Below are 17386 nucleotides of genomic sequence, written 5' to 3'. Positions count from 1 at the left end.
TATATATATATATATATATCCAATTCGAAAACTCGATCCTTGATTGATCGAGAATTTCGAGAGTCGATCATTTGAAATTTTCGTGTGTTATGAGGATGATTTTCGAAGAATATAAGAAAGATGAATTCGAGATCAAGCGATATTATTACTATAAGAGGAACAATCGAAATGGTTATTTTTATCCTCTGTCATTTTCTCGATAATTTAATCGATTCGAATAATAAAATTTTACGCAAGCCAATTGAATCGCCGATTGGAAATTGAAGGAACCGATAACGCGTGTTTAACTACTGGCAAATTACAATTTGCTGAGTCTGGCTAGGGACCAATTCTACTAGATCTATTATATCGATGCATAATTAATGCCTCGGCGCAGTTGCCGATAATATTCATCGATAGCAAATAATTTCAGTAGCAGAGAATTATGATGTTTTGGAATATATATTTCCAATATATCGTGAACATGTTATATCGGAAGGCATAATCAAAAACAATTTTCGAACGAATAATTCATTAAATTCCTATCCTTTAACGTCCAACAAATTTTTTCACGTTCCAAAAAAAAAAAAAAAGAAAAGAAATGCGTGGAAAATATTTTTCACGATGGCGGAGAGTGACAGAATTTAATCTGCCTTAAAGCTTTAAACACGCTCCACTATTTGCTGAAACTCGCCATATTTTTGTTGGATAATCTTCGCTCGCTAAGCCCCGGAATTTCGTTTAAATTCCGTACGAAACGTGCGTCGAAATTATGCTTGAGAAAAGAGACTCGAGCAAAAACCCATCTTACAAAATTCGTGGGACGTTTCGACGTTTTCGAACGGTAGTTTTTCTTCCGCCGAGATTTTCGAATATTCCGCTGTTGGGGGTTGGCCCATCGTTACCCTGAGAATAAAATAAGGGATTTACCTCTTCTATATTATTCGATAGAGTCCGAATTGGAACGGTATCGAGGGAGGATTCCGGTTCCTTTATAACCGATATCTTTATGCTCCTTTATGCGTTGCAAAAGACCATACGTCATCCTTGATATTTCTTCTTTCGAAGAAGGGGGAAGGGAGAGGGGAGGAGGGCATTCAGTCGTCTGAAAATGAGATTCCTTTGTATCCTTTGGCCTTTTTTGCACCGATAATTTTCCGATTCTCGAATTGTCCGCTCACCCGGCTTACATTCAGATATCCTGTGGCGTTTTATTATCGTGCAAATCGCGCATACCCTCCCCATTCTGTGGAAAAATGTTGGAGCTGTAAACGGGTGGCTGTACGATCGTATAATAATTCATCGTTCATTTATTCGCTAGAGCAAGCATAGATTTATTTAATAGGATTTAAATCTCTATTAATTCTGTTATCCTCCATATATAATTTTATTCTGGGCATACAGAATCTATATAACTTTGTGCTCCATAGCATTGTTCAGTTTCGAGCAACAGGCAATTGAATAGGTCTTGCAGGATCCAAAATCTCGAATTTCCACTTCGTTAGCTTCAGCACAGCTCTCGACAATTAGCAGTGCTCTCTAAATGCCAAGTCGAATAGCCATCAACACAAAGGCTCTCTATTCCTCGTTTTACTCAACGATTATCGAATTTTTGATATAATTTCCCAATCTTCTCCTCCCGTATTTTGAGCGAAAAACGATCTAGAAATCGTAATCTTTCACAACACATCCCATAAGAGTGAATCGAAAATTTACGGTACGATCTACCACAACACGCGCACAAGATAAAAGAAAGGAAAAGAGAGAAAAAAGGGTTCTCCAAAGCGCGAATTCTCGCTTGAACGCGACACCTTTTCAAAGAAGATGTCGAGAGAACGGGAAAAAACGAGAAGGACGCGCAACGTCAACGCGCTCGAAACCCTTGACCTGTGAAACCCTGTCCCCGCGAGACAGTATTTCGTTCCATCGAGTTCACGTTCTTTCATCTCTTCGTGATAAAAGTGTTACCGTTCTCGAATGATTCCCAAAGCTAGCCGATGAAATTAGTTTCGGTTATAGAGTATCGACGATGCCACCTATATAAAACCCGTGACGCGTTGGGATTATCGAAGCGTCGCGTTGAAGAAGAGCGTCCCCTATTCGATACGCGAGTTACGATCCTGGACAGGAAGTTGTCTGTTAACATTAGAGCTCGGATGGAAAATTCTTTGTTTCGAGACAGAATTTTATTCTCGAAAATTGCGAAAGGGACTTTTCCTTTTCTCTTCTTTGATGTATTTGATTTTTTTTTTTTCTATTTTTTATTCTTTCTTTCGATGCGGTATTAAAGAGTGACAAAATAAAATATTCTCTAAATATGGATGTAATACGACGCGGCATCAGTCAGAGAAATGTGGCGTGTAGAGAAGAAGACATTCGTGGAGAAAAGTTAATTAGAGACGGATGACTATCTCCGGGTGTCTGGTAATGAATTTCAGGAATGTCGGTTTCCATAACTGCCCGAGCATCGATCTAAATTACGATTGTCGGTTAACTAATTGTAAGCTTCCCCCGCAATCCGTGAAATTAGTCGAGTCGATGCAATCTTCCTTGATTGCGAATTAAGATTCCCGTGTACAATCGATGTTAATTCTTTAACAATATAGAGACGAATCTTTGATATTATTTTAATAATAATTGATATCTATTTGTGATAAATAATCAGAATCAGTTCTCTTAGGATTTGCAATAGTTTATCCAGAATTCGTTTCGAGTCGTTATCGAAAAACCATTCGGGAAGATTTTAAAATAAATTGTACTTCCAAAATTTGATCGATCAATTATTCAGTGATCGATTTTGTCTCTGCCAAGGATCTCTCTCATGATAGATTCATTGGAAACTAGAATAGGAAAACTCAAAATGAAACGGAAGAGGAAGAACTTTATGATTCCAGTTTGTCGAAACTCGTTACAGATTGATGACTCTACAGTAATAAATTTTATTCAGTCTTGTTACAAGGAAGATTCAATCTTACTGTCACGATTCGATTTGTCAATCCTTGATAGTAGAAAAGTGTACTTATTAACCGATGTTTGATCAAGATTGAAATTACCATTTTTATTTTACGCGTACGAGTCGTCGTATTAACATATTTTCTTCGTAAAATAATAGTTATCACAACTACCGCTTATTACATCCCACTTAAGCAATTTAAGAATCCACTAGAAAAAAAAAATCGTTCCTTCAAAGACGACGAAAGAAAAGATTTTAGGATGGATCGAATTTAAAATTCAGAATAATGTCTGCCGCGTTCGAGGGCTCGTGAATAATCAGCCAGTAACGATTACAATATATATTCTTCCGAAGTGGGAACGGAACGGGATAGATTTATGGGTTGATCGACCGCCAGTGACGTTGGGTCCAGCGATGTAGGCTCGAGATCGAGGCCACCAGTTCTCGGAGCGAATGATCGCGTGATGGAAGGGGTGAAGTCGTTGTTACGGTGTTCATGGAACAAACGCGTACAGGGTGCTCTTGCTCGATACCGAACTCCTTTGTGAGCCGATGAAAGGAAGTCACGCGCCGGTGCGTGACCGGATATAGCGAACAGCTCGCGACGAGTGCATTCTGAATACCCTTTACTTCGTCACCTCTTACTTTCCTTCCTTCCCCTTTGTTTTCGATTATTCTTAGAATTCTATTCTTTTTAGAGTCTTTTTTTTTTTAAATTTTATAAAAAGATAAAGGGTGTTCGTTGAATTTCTTTCTTTCTTCACGAATCCTTTCTAGAGAGATTAATAAAAATCGAATTAATTTTCTCAAATTAAAGGGTTGTTTGTGTATAGGAAAAGAAATTGTTCAAAGTGTTATCATTCGATATATTTTAAACTCATTGAAGAGATAGTTTTTCGATAAAGTTCATTGATGAACTATGAATTAAATACATAAATGTTAATTAGAGATCGTCCTTGATGGAGATGTTAAGCTAGCCTGCATCGGTTTCTATTAGCATGCCTATGTATCCGAGTCTATAGCAAAGTGAAATGCTTGATGAATACCATACATTCAAAATTCCAGGAGCGTCTAATTTAATTAATCTAACAAGGTATAATATCATATTATACTGTAGTAATTATTATTAAAAAAATAACAATATAGTTTGTTACTTAAATTATTTTTACTATAAGAATGGCTTCTCTCTTTATTTGATTTAGAATAACTATTGGAAAGAGTCATCATATTATTTATGAAATACAGTGTAAATATATAGCTAACTCTAGTACATTTATTACTTGAATTATTTCTACGAAAATATTGCAAAAATAAAAATGGCTTCTCTCTATATCTAAAGAGTAGAAAAATCTCTTATCTTCAGGAACAACCAAAGTACATTCTCAAATCTGAACTATCCTAGCGTTTCAGAGATATCTCTCGTATTTATTTCCTCCTTTGTCTCCTAGTTTTTCTTTTCTTTTCTTTTTTTTTTTTGTTCTCCTCCAGTCAACCCTCTCTGTTTTCTCCGCTTGTTTTTCCATCGCACTTCTACATCTCTTATCCAGTAGCTCCTTTTTGAATTTCTTCGTTTCTGTTTCTTTATTTAACTACTTCTCATTGTTCCATTCGCCATTCTTTCCCCCTTTGTTTTCCTTTAACTCTCGCGATCCCTCCTCCCTTTCCCTCTCCTCCAACTTGTTCTTTCCACCTGGCCCTACTTTGAATTCCCTTGATCTACACCCATGTTCGATCTCAAAGAACGACGCAACGTGTTCTATCCTGTGCACGATTCTGCGCACGTGTTCATGATGCTTTCGATATGCTTTCGGTGTCAGCCATTTATAAAATAGAAAAGCTCGCGTCGATGGCAATAAACTTTAGACAAAAATTCTTTAGAAAGCAATTCGATTGTTGTTCGAATTGCTGGTTTCTTTTCGAATAATGTTTCTCAAATGCAAATTGAAATATATTAGATTGATTCGATAGATTCAGAGGAATTTACATAGAAGATAAAATACATAGAAAATAAAACTGTAATTTTAAATATTGAAATTTAAAAATTCATATATATAATTGTCTCATTTTTTGGCAAAAGTATGTTTAAGAATAATATCATTTTGAAAGTGTTTTTTGCAGAGAATTATTTATTATAAGCTTTCAACAAAATTAAATCATAGTAAATGTAGTTTATAATTAAATAGGTAATACAACGAAATCGAAAATAGTAAGTGATATTAACATCGAATGAATAAATAGATTCTTGTATTTTGAAAATATTTCTTGTCTAAAATTTATGTTCGACGAGCAAATTCTTGTGATGTTGGATTATTATTGATCTTCGATTCATAGGGAATCGATTGATTTTTCCAGATATTTCTGTCAAACAAGCTCGTACATTAAACGAGAAACTGTTTCGAACAAGTCATGCTGGAATTCCGTATCTATATACTCTATATACGCTCGAAAAATATACACTTGTAAATTTCACGCAGCAATCGTTCTGTTTCGCTATTTCAAACATACATACGTGCATATGTAGTTATAAAGAGAACTGGTTGGAAATATTATATGGTGATGCAGTAATTCTATGAAAAATTGAAAGAAAAATAGAATAGCATGGGAAACGTTAAACCGGCGAAACAAAAAAATATCATGAAAATTTGAAAATTTGAAAATTCGGGTAAGAACTTGAATTTTTCAAAAATTCGTGAATAAGTAACGTGATATAACAGGAATGTTAATTCTACAGGTCAATCAAAATTTCGATATTTCGAAAGAAATAGAATACGTTATTGTAAAAACACGATATTTTTATAGAAATCGAACAAATCTTGTAAATCCAATATGATAATATTGAATAATATAAAGATCCAAATTTGGTTAATTTATATTTCTAAATTTGAACTTTGCAAATTTATCATTGCTGTAAATTTCCTCTTTCTTATAATAAGAATCCAAATATGATTGGATTAGATATTTTTAATGTGAAGAGGCTTATTCAATCTCTCAAATTTCTTTCCTTTTCTTCGAGATTTACTTTCATAAAATATAATAATTCCTCGTATGATAATCGAAAAGGTATTCCTGCCACGAGACATACATTCATTCGATTCGATTCGAATTTGAGGATTCGACCAAAGCTTCCAGATTATTGTGCATCGATGCAACGATTTGTCTGGGCGCAGTTAGTTGTCGATGTAACAGAACGCGTAGCATCGGAACGAAATCGATGAACGAAACGACTCTGGGTTGGATTAAACCACGCATATCTGGCATCCATTGCAGGTTGCTGCGCTGCCAAATATTTCTGTCGACAACGAGCAGTGGGAAGACACTGAAATATGACCTGTGCGGCCGCGCTACTGGATTGCGAAATCTGGATATATCATGCGCGAATAAATGACCCAGGTTGCAAGTATTTCTGATATATATATATATTTTTTATTGCAATGGGAAAAGGAAGAGAAAGATCAGGAGAGTTCAGCCAATGAAATATTTTTGTCATGGACGTTTGATTATTGTTTTAGATTATTGGAATTATTTTAAAATTTTTTAAATAAATTCATTTAGCTTTTTCGATTTATTACGAGAAGATTATAATTATTATTACAATTATTCTTAATAAATTGCAAAATTAATTATTTCATATACGTATAATAATCTAGATCTAGAAGATTTTAATTGCTCGGAAATATTCAATCCTTTCATTACATCGTTTTCTAACTTCACGAAATATATTCCGTGGCGCATAATAAGAATTTAAAATGACCGAGTGAAATGAAATCGAGCAACTTCAATAATATAAAAGGAAAGAATAGAATCTTAATTGAGTTTTAAAAGCAATGTCTGTCCAATTCGACCAAAACTTTCCATTGAATTACTCGACACGTAACGCACGATGATTATGCGATGCTCTTCGAATCGAATTGTTCAAGAGAGTTCACCAGTTTGCGGGAACTTACTTTCGAAACAGTGAAACGTGTTTCGTTTAGTGGATAAAGCCGCTCTCAAAACTCGGCCATTGTTTTTGACGAGTTAGTCGATCGAGTAAAGTTCAGAAATCCGTTTTAATTTTCCTTTCCCCCTCGAACGTGTACTGCTAAAAGCAGTAACGGTTAAAAGAAATATCTTTTAATTATAAAATAAATCATAATTAAATATATTGGATCGCAGATACTAAAAAAAAAATTAATAGAAAAGTTTGTTATACAGTTACGAAGATTTAAGAATTACTGAAAGATTCAATGAATTATTTTTTGCCTCAATAGTAAACATCATATCATTTTAGAATTTTATACTTTCAAAAAATTGAAAACTCTTGGACAAAGGAAAATTCAGAATACCATTGGAATCAAAGATCAAAGCGAAGTTTCAATTTGAAATGAAGATCAAGGAATAATTGTTATTATTATTTATTAGTCACAAGATTAACTTGGAAAATTCTTCGAACGAGAAAGACAATTTTGCAATATTCAGGATTGATTGACGATTCCAACATCTAACGTATAATGTGATGGACAAATGAAAAATGATAAGACGAAAGAAGATCGATGGAACGACGAGGTATGAAAGACAGAGAGACAGTAGGTGTTAGACCTGATCAAATCTGTTTAAAGTATCTCTCTGGAGGATTCGTTCGTGTTGATCACTCGAAAGGATTTAGTCTACGATGTTACGTAAACTTTTCACCCCTTGTGGAGCCAACGTTTAGTTACCGATGGATGGCTCGACAATACCATGCAAGATTTAAGCAGCCTGTTGTGCGTTTAAGCTTCTCTGGAACCACCGGGATGATGGCTTGACTGAGCTAATTATCGACTATTGTATACCCAAATCCAGCTTATGTTACGTGAGTGTTCAACCACCCTTTGGAATTACGATTTAAATCATTGAAATTTTTTTTTTTTTATTTAGGAAATTTCATCAATTTTCAGTTGACATTGTGAATACATAAGAATATTAAATTTTATAAAATTATTATTTTAAAAAAAGGAAATAATCTTCACAGAAAAAGAAATATAAAAGAAAAATTAATCTCATTAATTGTCGTAAGGAGAAATTGCGTAGAAATATTCAACAAGGTATAATAAAGAAAAGGGAGAAAATAATCAAATCTTCGTGATTGAAGACGGAGTTTTGAAAAGAATTATATCTCGTTTCGAATTTTTCAATTTAGTATTAATATATTATATTTGTAGAAATCGGAGAAAGAATAATGACAAAGTTTAAATAGAATTTACATATTTTGTTGTTTCAGATTACACAAGAGACGAGAATTCTATAGTAAATGTATTTCGTTTAGCGACAAGTCAACTGACTTAACAATGTTTTATACGAATGCAAGTTGTTTTGACAGTTCGCATAACTATCCCAACCACGTCTTAGTCCTCAAGATTGCACGCATCACGAGGCAGTCGAGAATAAACTCTCGAGTAATAATTTCACGAGCTCATTCCCCAGCATGGGATGAAACTGTATTCCATAAAATTTGAAAGAACATTATAAATATTCCACGTTTTTAACGCGAAATTATGGAAACGCAACGTTTATTCTTCTCGATAATATTCGCGAAATTGTAAAATTCGCTTTTCCCGATGATATTTTTATCACGAATATAAAAAAGGATATCGTTTTTTAAAAAATTTCGCGCCTGAAAGAGTCCATTATTCAATTCGCAACATTCGATGTGTTAAAACGTCGAGTTTATTGAAATCGTTCGTTTCGATCCTCTATTTCCTAGCCCTTTTCTCCGTGCATGGCTGGCCGCCATGCCGTTCAATAGGAATGAATGGAAAGAACGAACAAGAATGCGATGATAAGGGCTAGGTCGAAATGCATGGACGAAGCAAAGAAGCTGTTCCGGCAATATGAAAAATTCGAGAGAAAATTTTCATCCCTTCTTATTTGCTCAATTTCTACCAGTGAAATGGACATCGTTTTGTCCAACGTACATATTGTATAAATCACTCGTCTCCTTAAATTTATCTTGGAACAGGAGAAAATGGAGAAATCTTGATACGAATCAAAATTTATCGTTCGTATATATTCATTAAAAGATGTATAAAATATATTGTACTTATAAAATTACTTATAATTGAATATGGATGAATATATTCCTATTTTTTTCTCTTATGTAATATAATAAGATTATAAGAATGATATAATAATTATAATAATTAATAATCGTATCACTTTCATAAATGCATACAAACGTATATAAATACATATAAATAAAAGTTCAATTTGTAAAATAAACCGGAAATATTAACATAATAAAAAATATAATAAAATAAAGAAATGAAACACGATGAAACTATTAATCAAATGGCAATCTTATTAAAATATTACAATAATACAATATAAAAATGAATTATTATGATTGAATATTTTTAATTATATAAAATAAAGAAAAAAAAATTATAAAATGTAGAGATCAGATATTTTACTGCGTTAAAAAAAATTTTTTTAAATTCCACCTCGTCCATTTCCAAGTTTATAAATCGCGGTTTAATACACGAAATATATATATATATACATGTAAACATGTTTGTCGCATATCGTGTTAACACAGAGAATAAAATTCAACCGAAGGTAATGCTGTTTCTTTCTCTCTCTCTCCCTGTTTCCACATTCGTTTTCGACGCGCAACAATTTCAACCTCTGTTCGTTCCATAATTTACAGACCGCATTTTTTTTTTCAGGTATTATCAAAACCGATGGAATCAAAAAACGAGAACGTTGATGAAAATCGTGACAGATACGAAAATAATTCGAAACGTGGTGGAAAACGTCAATTAATATTAACGAGAACGATCGACAAAGGTGAATTTCATAAAACTCACCCCTCGGGAAGAGAATAATAATTCATTTTTGCGCGTATCAATTTCTTGTTCCGAAGATCTTTCTCATTCCCCCCCGCGTTATTCATATTTTTCTTTAATGAATTGACGATCGACTGGCCACGTGAAAATTCATTCCGCAAACCCGCTCTATTTATAACGATTATGATATACGGTTTCCGCGAATATTTTTTAACGCATTGAAAAAGATCCGGATTATAGCCGTTTAAACGATCAATTATCGAATTCTAGGGTTTTTTACATTCTTTGGCGCTAATACATCATGAATACAACATGCCGATAATCGAAATAGAGGCCTCGCTTTCGAGGCTCGCTGTTAATTCACGGGCGACGAGGTATCAACGATACCACGTGGATCGATACGATTCTCGTTTCGATAAAAAAAGAAATATCAACTGTGAGACGTTCAATTTTTCACCGGATTCCGATGCGGATTAATTTTACCATAAATGTGATTTATTTTTTCGTCGCGAATTCACGAAACTGGGAATCGTTAAAAGTACGAATCTATTTAAAGATAAAACTGTCGCGAGTCTTAAAGCAATGTCCACTAATGAAAAATATTTTTGGAAGCAAAAATCTTTAAATTTTATTCTCTAAATAGTTGTTTTTTTTTCAGATTGCGTCAAATGCATTAAATTAAATTAAGAGTAATTCTTCTTTCTTTGCGAAAAATAATTTGAAGAGTATCTCTCGAGAGTTCCTTAAACTTTGATTGATCATCGCGATCCCTTTTCTTTAATTTCTTCTTCAGAAGGTTTCTTTATTGACAAAACAACGTAGAACTGGAAAAATTTTCTATAAAATTTATTTTCATTCTACGGAAGGATATCGGATTTCGAAGTTTCGAGGATCCAAATTTAAAATCGGACATCCCCGCGTCGAGGAGGAAAAAAAAAAAAAAAAAATGGTTTAACCTATTTCGTCCCATTGTACACCACTCGAAGAAACTTTGGGAAATTGCGAACAATTAACGCGAATTTTCAACTCGGTAATAATCGGCCGTTCTCGATGGTATTTCGAAGGAAAGATTTTTCACGCTTCTCAAAGAGAAAAACTTTTGACCCCGTTCAAGTTCCATCCATCGTGGAACCGAAACTTCTGTCACGCTCTTTCACGATGAAATTACGTTTCAACCCTCTGCAATATCAGCTCCTTTTTTCCTGGTCAGGGTGGCGGAGAAGTGTGCGAAGAATCGGGGGAAAATTTAAATATAGCCGGCAAATTCAGAATCCATCGTCGCTGACCCGCGTAATCCTGGAGAAAGATCGCCGATAAAAATTCTTGAAACGGGTCACTGATATTATTCAATCGTCGCTTCTTTCGCGAGATGTTGCACTTGTGAATCGCGAATAATTACGCAGAAAGTTATCCGTTTCGTTAAACATATGCGCTTTCGAGAAGATGAGAATCGACTGATTTTGAGATGGAAATTATTCTACTATTCGATGTAATACGATCACGAGAAATTCAAGATAGATTGTTTGGAAGAAAATATAATAATTCTTTTATCAAGTTTCTTTTTTTTTTTGGAACTTCTGACACATAGAAAATGTGTATACAGCATTAGTTAAAAGTTTAGAACTTATTCTTAAATTAGATCATGAATTTCAAAACGAAAGTTAGAATTTCGTAATCTCAAAAAATGATTATTGAATACAAGTGCATTTACAGAAAGTTTAAATGTACAAAAGTGGAATATTCAAAGGGATATAAATATGTAAGTATGTATTACGATATTTAAACAGATGTTTATTTCAATTTTAATTGTGTTAATAAAAATCTATTGATAACAAAATTTAAAAAAAAATTCTACGCAGTTAGCGAAAAATTCTAAAATTTTTTTGTATTTTATTTTGCATAAAATAATTTAAAACACAAAATATATTACGCATAATGAACAGTAGCAGCAAAACAGACTTGTTTTCTTCCATTTTTGCCTATTTTGTTCTGCGTACATATTACGCAGGAGAAAAATAATTTAATTTGCAAGAACGTAATAAATTCTTTATTTATCATTCTCAATTCTGGATGAGATATTCTCGCAAATTGATATTTTATTATATGGACTTTTGAATAAAATATTTCGTTTATAGTTGCAAATCCAAAGTACGAAGTTTCTATCCACTGTTCATCGATCCATCGATGGAAAACGACACATTTCACGTTTCACGAAGAATAAATTGATTTTTATTGGGTCGATTTCGAGCATATCGGCACGAACAATTAATGCATATTTATGCCGGAGCAGGGATCGAAGCGGCTCGGTGTTAAATAATGCAATTTTATTCAAACCATAACCGGTCGTACATCAGTTGGCAATTCTTTCAGTTGGCTCAACTGTCTCAGCCCGGACGTTGCCTCTATTGTTATAAAATGAAAGTTTAACGACGCGATGATAAACAAAAGAGGGAAAATTAAAGCCGGGCATTAAATCCCGACCCCTGGCAAAATGATTCGTGCAATGAACGCTGCCCAACCCGCTTTCATCCCTCCTTCATTCTATATTCCTTCATACTCGCGATTCAAAATTGCGTGCGAATTAAAAAGTGATGATTTTTCAATCTTGTCGAAATTTCAGGAAAGAAAAAAGAAATTAAAATTTATCGATATAAAATGGAATGATCAAAATTATTGCGTAATTATTTTAATATTATTAATTTAATAGAAAAAACGATATATTTGTTTTATTATATAAATTGATTTTTCAGATTCCACAATTAAATTACTGAATAAATATTTATAGAATCGATGAAAATTTTCAAATAATTCGTGATATCTGAAAAAAAATTTGTTTAAATTCAAATTTTAACAACGGGAGTCATTTTCACCCTCTATTAGTTAATTCTTTCCAGATAATCGATCCAAGTGATTCACTTATCGCCTCTGCTGTACGAAAAATACAATGGTTCCTTGCTAACAATAGAATCGGTAACAAGGAAAAAACTCCTAAAAGAAATAATAATTATTCTCGTATTTAGTTTCTCGTCGGTTTAATTGTTGCCCAGTCTTCTTCCTCCTTTATTCTATATCATCACGAATGAAAAATAAAACAGTCTCCTTTTACGAGCCAGATAGAGCGAGATATCGGTTTACCTTGCACATTTCGACGAGACAGTCGAAATATAAGATACGAAGATGAGAATGGAGAAAAAAAAGGAGCAAACCTAACTGTCGATAAAATTAAAGTAAAAATAATTCCATCGCCATTGTGTAATTTATAATTTCCTCGAGAACCAACGTTTCCTTCTAAAAACTTTTATTCTATCCGTCTAGTTTATCTTCCTCTGTCTATCTTTTTATCCTCGCAATTGCCTTCTCCACAAGGAACAGACGATTCCTAATTTGCAATTTACGGCTTTTCATCGGAATTTGCATCGAGGCGTTACCTCATCGAAGGAAAAAAATTGAAGCTGCGGTTGATAGGGAATATATTAAACGCGTATTAAAACAGAGATGGTTAAGGGATGAAAATTCAATGGGGTGGTTGTATATATAGTATAGTGAGACGTCTCGGTTCGTTTAAGACGGCTTGGTATGTAAATGAGGAGGTCCATCATTTCGATAATTAAAATGGAACATCTTCGTTTAACTATCGGTGATAAAATAATCTTAATTATTCCGTTTTAAACGCTTTTGTCCAAGATGACGGGAAATACGACGGGAGGGGCAAAAGTTATTTCGTTGCTCTCATTATTCGCGCCTGTTTTCTCTTTCTTCTCTCTTCTATCCGCCGCGAGACGAACTTGTACGCGGATCGATAAGATTTATATTGATTAGAAGAGGAAGTGGAAATCTCTGGGGAATAAGATCGGAATAAGATTGGCTTGATCGAATGATGAGATAAGTGAATTATCCCATCGCGATGTGGAGGTAAGAGTAAACTGAGGAATGAAATGAACAAGCGATTTTGATAGAGGGGAAAGAAAGGAAAGCACGGAGATAAGCATTTTGAGGAGGATCTCTGACGATGAATTTAAGTTTAAGGGGAACAATTGATATCGTGAAAATGGATGAATATTATTTAAAGAACGATTTTTAATTTAATGTATATAATTATTGATGCATAAACATTCGATGATTTATTGATTGGGGTGAGATTGGCAATTTCATGATGACATCATTGTTTAAATGATAATTTATTCGAAACGAGGGTAGTGTTTTATGTTAATAAAATTTCTAATATTCATTTTATTTTTGCAGGGAAAGGACGTTACTTTCTCAATCAACATATTATTATAATTAACATTATATTATTAATATATGGTAACACCGAGGAAATAAACAATTGTGAAAATTTCGAATTACATTACTGTAATTAAAATATGTAAAATACCAAATATTTAATTAAAATATTCAACATTCTCTTCTCGCATGATTTTAATTTAGATGTTATAACATCTCTAATATTTAATATTTTTTATGCGTGACTTTAATTTAGATGTTCCGAGTATTTTTAATTTGTAAAATTAACCATGAAAAAGTATTATTTAAATTATCCTTCGTTGGATAAACACTTTTAAACACTTTTAATAATATATAATATAAAATAATATAAAATATTTTTATATATTATTAACACAATTTTATTAAAGAATATTTTTTTTTTTCATCAATCAGATGAAAATTTGTTAAATTCCTCAAAATTATTTATCATTCAATGAATTTAGATCAAGGTGTAAAGTATAAAAAATATATTCCAATAATAGATAATCCAAAGAAAAATTTTTAAAGAAATATATAATTATATCATAACATTATAAATTTCTTCAAATTTTATAAAATTAAAATTTAGAAGCTTATAATTGCGATATTAAAGAACAAATTCTTAAATTATCAAGTGTTTGGTGACTTAGTGAACGAGAGTATACATAATATATATATATTCTTGTTACTGCTCGTGCATAATGCATTCTTCATTCTTCTCTCCACTTTACCTTCTACTTTTTTTTTTTCTTGGCAAAACTCCTTACAAGTGTTTACCATAAAAGCATCCCCGTTCAAAGGGCGAAGATAATGGCGTAACTGGCTCGACCAGAAATGAGTAGTCTATTGCTTATACATACATCGCGCCTCTTTGTCCTTCTATCCTTGGTGGGAAGACCACTCGAGCCTGCATAAGGAGTATCACGAACCGACAACGAAGAAAGTTACGACGTCTTATGTCGTCGTTGCGCCGTGAAAAGCTGCAACCGACGTAAAGAGAGCGGTGCTTCTTTCTCGAGCGGCCACCATTTCTCATGTTCAACGACGTATATCGCCTTGGTTGCCTGGTGACAAACGTTTGTTGAAATTTACACCCCTTTCGATATACGCGTCACTCTTTCTCGCCATGCTTTTATTGGCTTTCCATCGATGGATGCTATTCGTCAGAAATGCGACGAAATGAAAAACGATTCGACGTTTTTGTTGCACTTGCATATTGAATATTCTTTTTTGAAAATCAGAAAATCAGAAATTTAGAATAAATTCTAAATTTATTAATGCATTATCGAGTGAATTATTAGTTGGTTAAATAAGAATTCAAGAATTATTTTAATGGATGAGTGAAGAGAGTTGAAAAGAAAGAGTCTGTAGATTTTATCGATAAATATTTTTATGTTTCTTATATTATAATTATTATAGGTAAATATGTTTGTAAATGTATCTTATACTGTGTTTTTTTTTTTTTTTTTAGTAAATGAGAAAAAGAAGAAGAAGTAAATTAATTTATTGGTAATTGAAGAATTATTCTACCGGATGTGTGCAGAACGTTTTTGAATCTGGCTCTGTGACGTTCAGACAAAGGATTTAAACCGGAACGAGGAAGCGAATAAGAGATTACGACATGGAATTGATGGCAAAGTTTCTGTCACTATTTGTAGTTCGGGAAACTAACCGAAAATCTATTTCCAGGAATTCACGGTTTGAGTAACAAAGGCACGGATATCAGACCCTATAAAGTAAATGAAATTGTGTCAATTTTAGCGTATAAGTGAATTTGAACCACCAATCCAATGTTCTATATCCACGCTTCACGTGTCTGACTCTTCAATCTGCATATCTTCCAACTTTATAAACGCATTCCTCGGCTCAAAGTAAAGTAAAGTAAGGACACAAAGATTAATTTCATCTGGTGGTGATCACGTTAAATATTAATGCCGATTAAAACGTCTTTGATCATCCTCGAGTTGCGCATACCTTCATCTCCATAATTTTTTCGTTGCATTGTAAAGGAGCGTGACATAAATTTTCATCGCTTCCATATTCCATAAATCTTAATCGTTTGAAGGTTAATCACGTGATCTATATTCCTTGTCACGAATTCGGATTTGCCCGATAATTCACCCTTCCCCACAAGGTGAACGCAATCGCGCCGCTCTTACGGTCAATATTGATACAGAAACGCGATCGAGCCAACCATCGAATTTCCGAATTCTATTTACCCGACAGATTGAAGAATTTACCAGGACAATAGCTTGTGTCCCGGAAAAAAATTTAACGAACCTTAAAGTTGAAGCGAGCAAAAATTGTAGCTCAAGCGTTGATTCGTTCGATTATTTATTAACACGTTGAATTGACAAAAAACGAGGCTGACGAAATAATAATAAGGGACACGAATCCTGCGAATTTATCTCCATAGAAATGTTTCGTTAATATAGACTGTGTTAATAATTGGCTCGAACGAGTGATCGAACGTGGGGATAATTATACTGTAAACAATACACACGTTCTACGAGTGGATATTTCGCGGAAAATAGAGGCTCATGAATGAGCCAAATAGGGTTCGATGCCATCGCATTGACCAATGTTAATATTTGCACACGGGCGGAATGGAGCCACCGTTCGAATTTCCAAATTCTATCCATCTATCCATCTACGTTAAGTACATAGACGGAAGCGTGGTGATAACGGAATTGATAGAATCGTATAATAATAATTACTATCTCTACGCTTCTATGCTTCTCCTCCTCCCCTCCTTCCATCGATTCGTCCCTCGATTTTGATTCGTCATTATTCGCACGATCGAGCAATAGAAATTATTACTGGAATTATAATCCAACATGGACGCCGACCTTTGATTTGATAACCAATCACCAATTAATTGGCACGATAACGAAATTACTAGTAGCTTATTTCAATTCGACTCGCATACCATTGTTTCCACGACGTCTAATTGGGAACGTTTATCGTTGATCCATTCTCCTTACACGATCCTAAATTTCGTTTTTGATGCAAAATTCTCATCCTTTGTATTTTTCGATTAAAATATCGAGGAAAATAAGAATTTTAAGCAGTGGCTCGATCGTCTGATCGTATTAAATTAAATTGTTGAAGTTACATATGTATGCAGATATTTGAATATATTGAAGAGTGATATCCAATTCTATTATATTAAAGTGTTGAGATTATAATTTCAAGAATTTTTCAATTCAAATATGCATGCAGAAACATATTCGAATACGATATTTAAAACATGTAAAGTATTCAAAAATAGGATATAAGAATTCATTCTCATAATTCTAAAGCTAAATATTGGACGAATTCCAGACCATCTCGAGTCGTTGGAGTATCGAACTACTAAAGCTATCGATTTCAATCTTCTCAAAGATTTTTCTTCAAACATATCCGA

General features: G+C 33.4%; 1 protein-coding gene and 1 long non-coding RNA gene across 14 annotated transcripts in view; one reads left to right on the top strand and one right to left on the bottom strand.

The window, feature by feature from the left end:
* The window catches only part of LOC102672047 (disks large homolog 4), a 281358-nt gene that overhangs the window by 222834 nt on the left and 41138 nt on the right, over nucleotides 1-17386 (bottom strand). The window lies entirely within an intron of this gene.
* LOC102673441 lies at nucleotides 5920-10155 on the top strand. 2 transcript variants are annotated; one of them, XR_420734.2, is made up of 3 exons: nucleotides 5920-5992; nucleotides 6055-6329; nucleotides 9616-10155. It is a non-coding gene; the product is annotated as an uncharacterized LOC102673441 (long non-coding RNA). The 2 variants fall into 2 exon arrangements; XR_420736.2 differs by having other exon boundaries at nucleotides 5938-5992; nucleotides 6062-6329.

Source organism: Apis dorsata, unplaced genomic scaffold (assembly GCF_000469605.1).
Source record: "Apis dorsata unplaced genomic scaffold, Apis dorsata 1.3 scaffold_50, whole genome shotgun sequence".
NCBI classification, from domain to species: Eukaryota; Metazoa; Arthropoda; class Insecta; order Hymenoptera; family Apidae; genus Apis; species Apis dorsata.
This window is presented reverse-complemented; position numbering and strand designations above follow the sequence as displayed.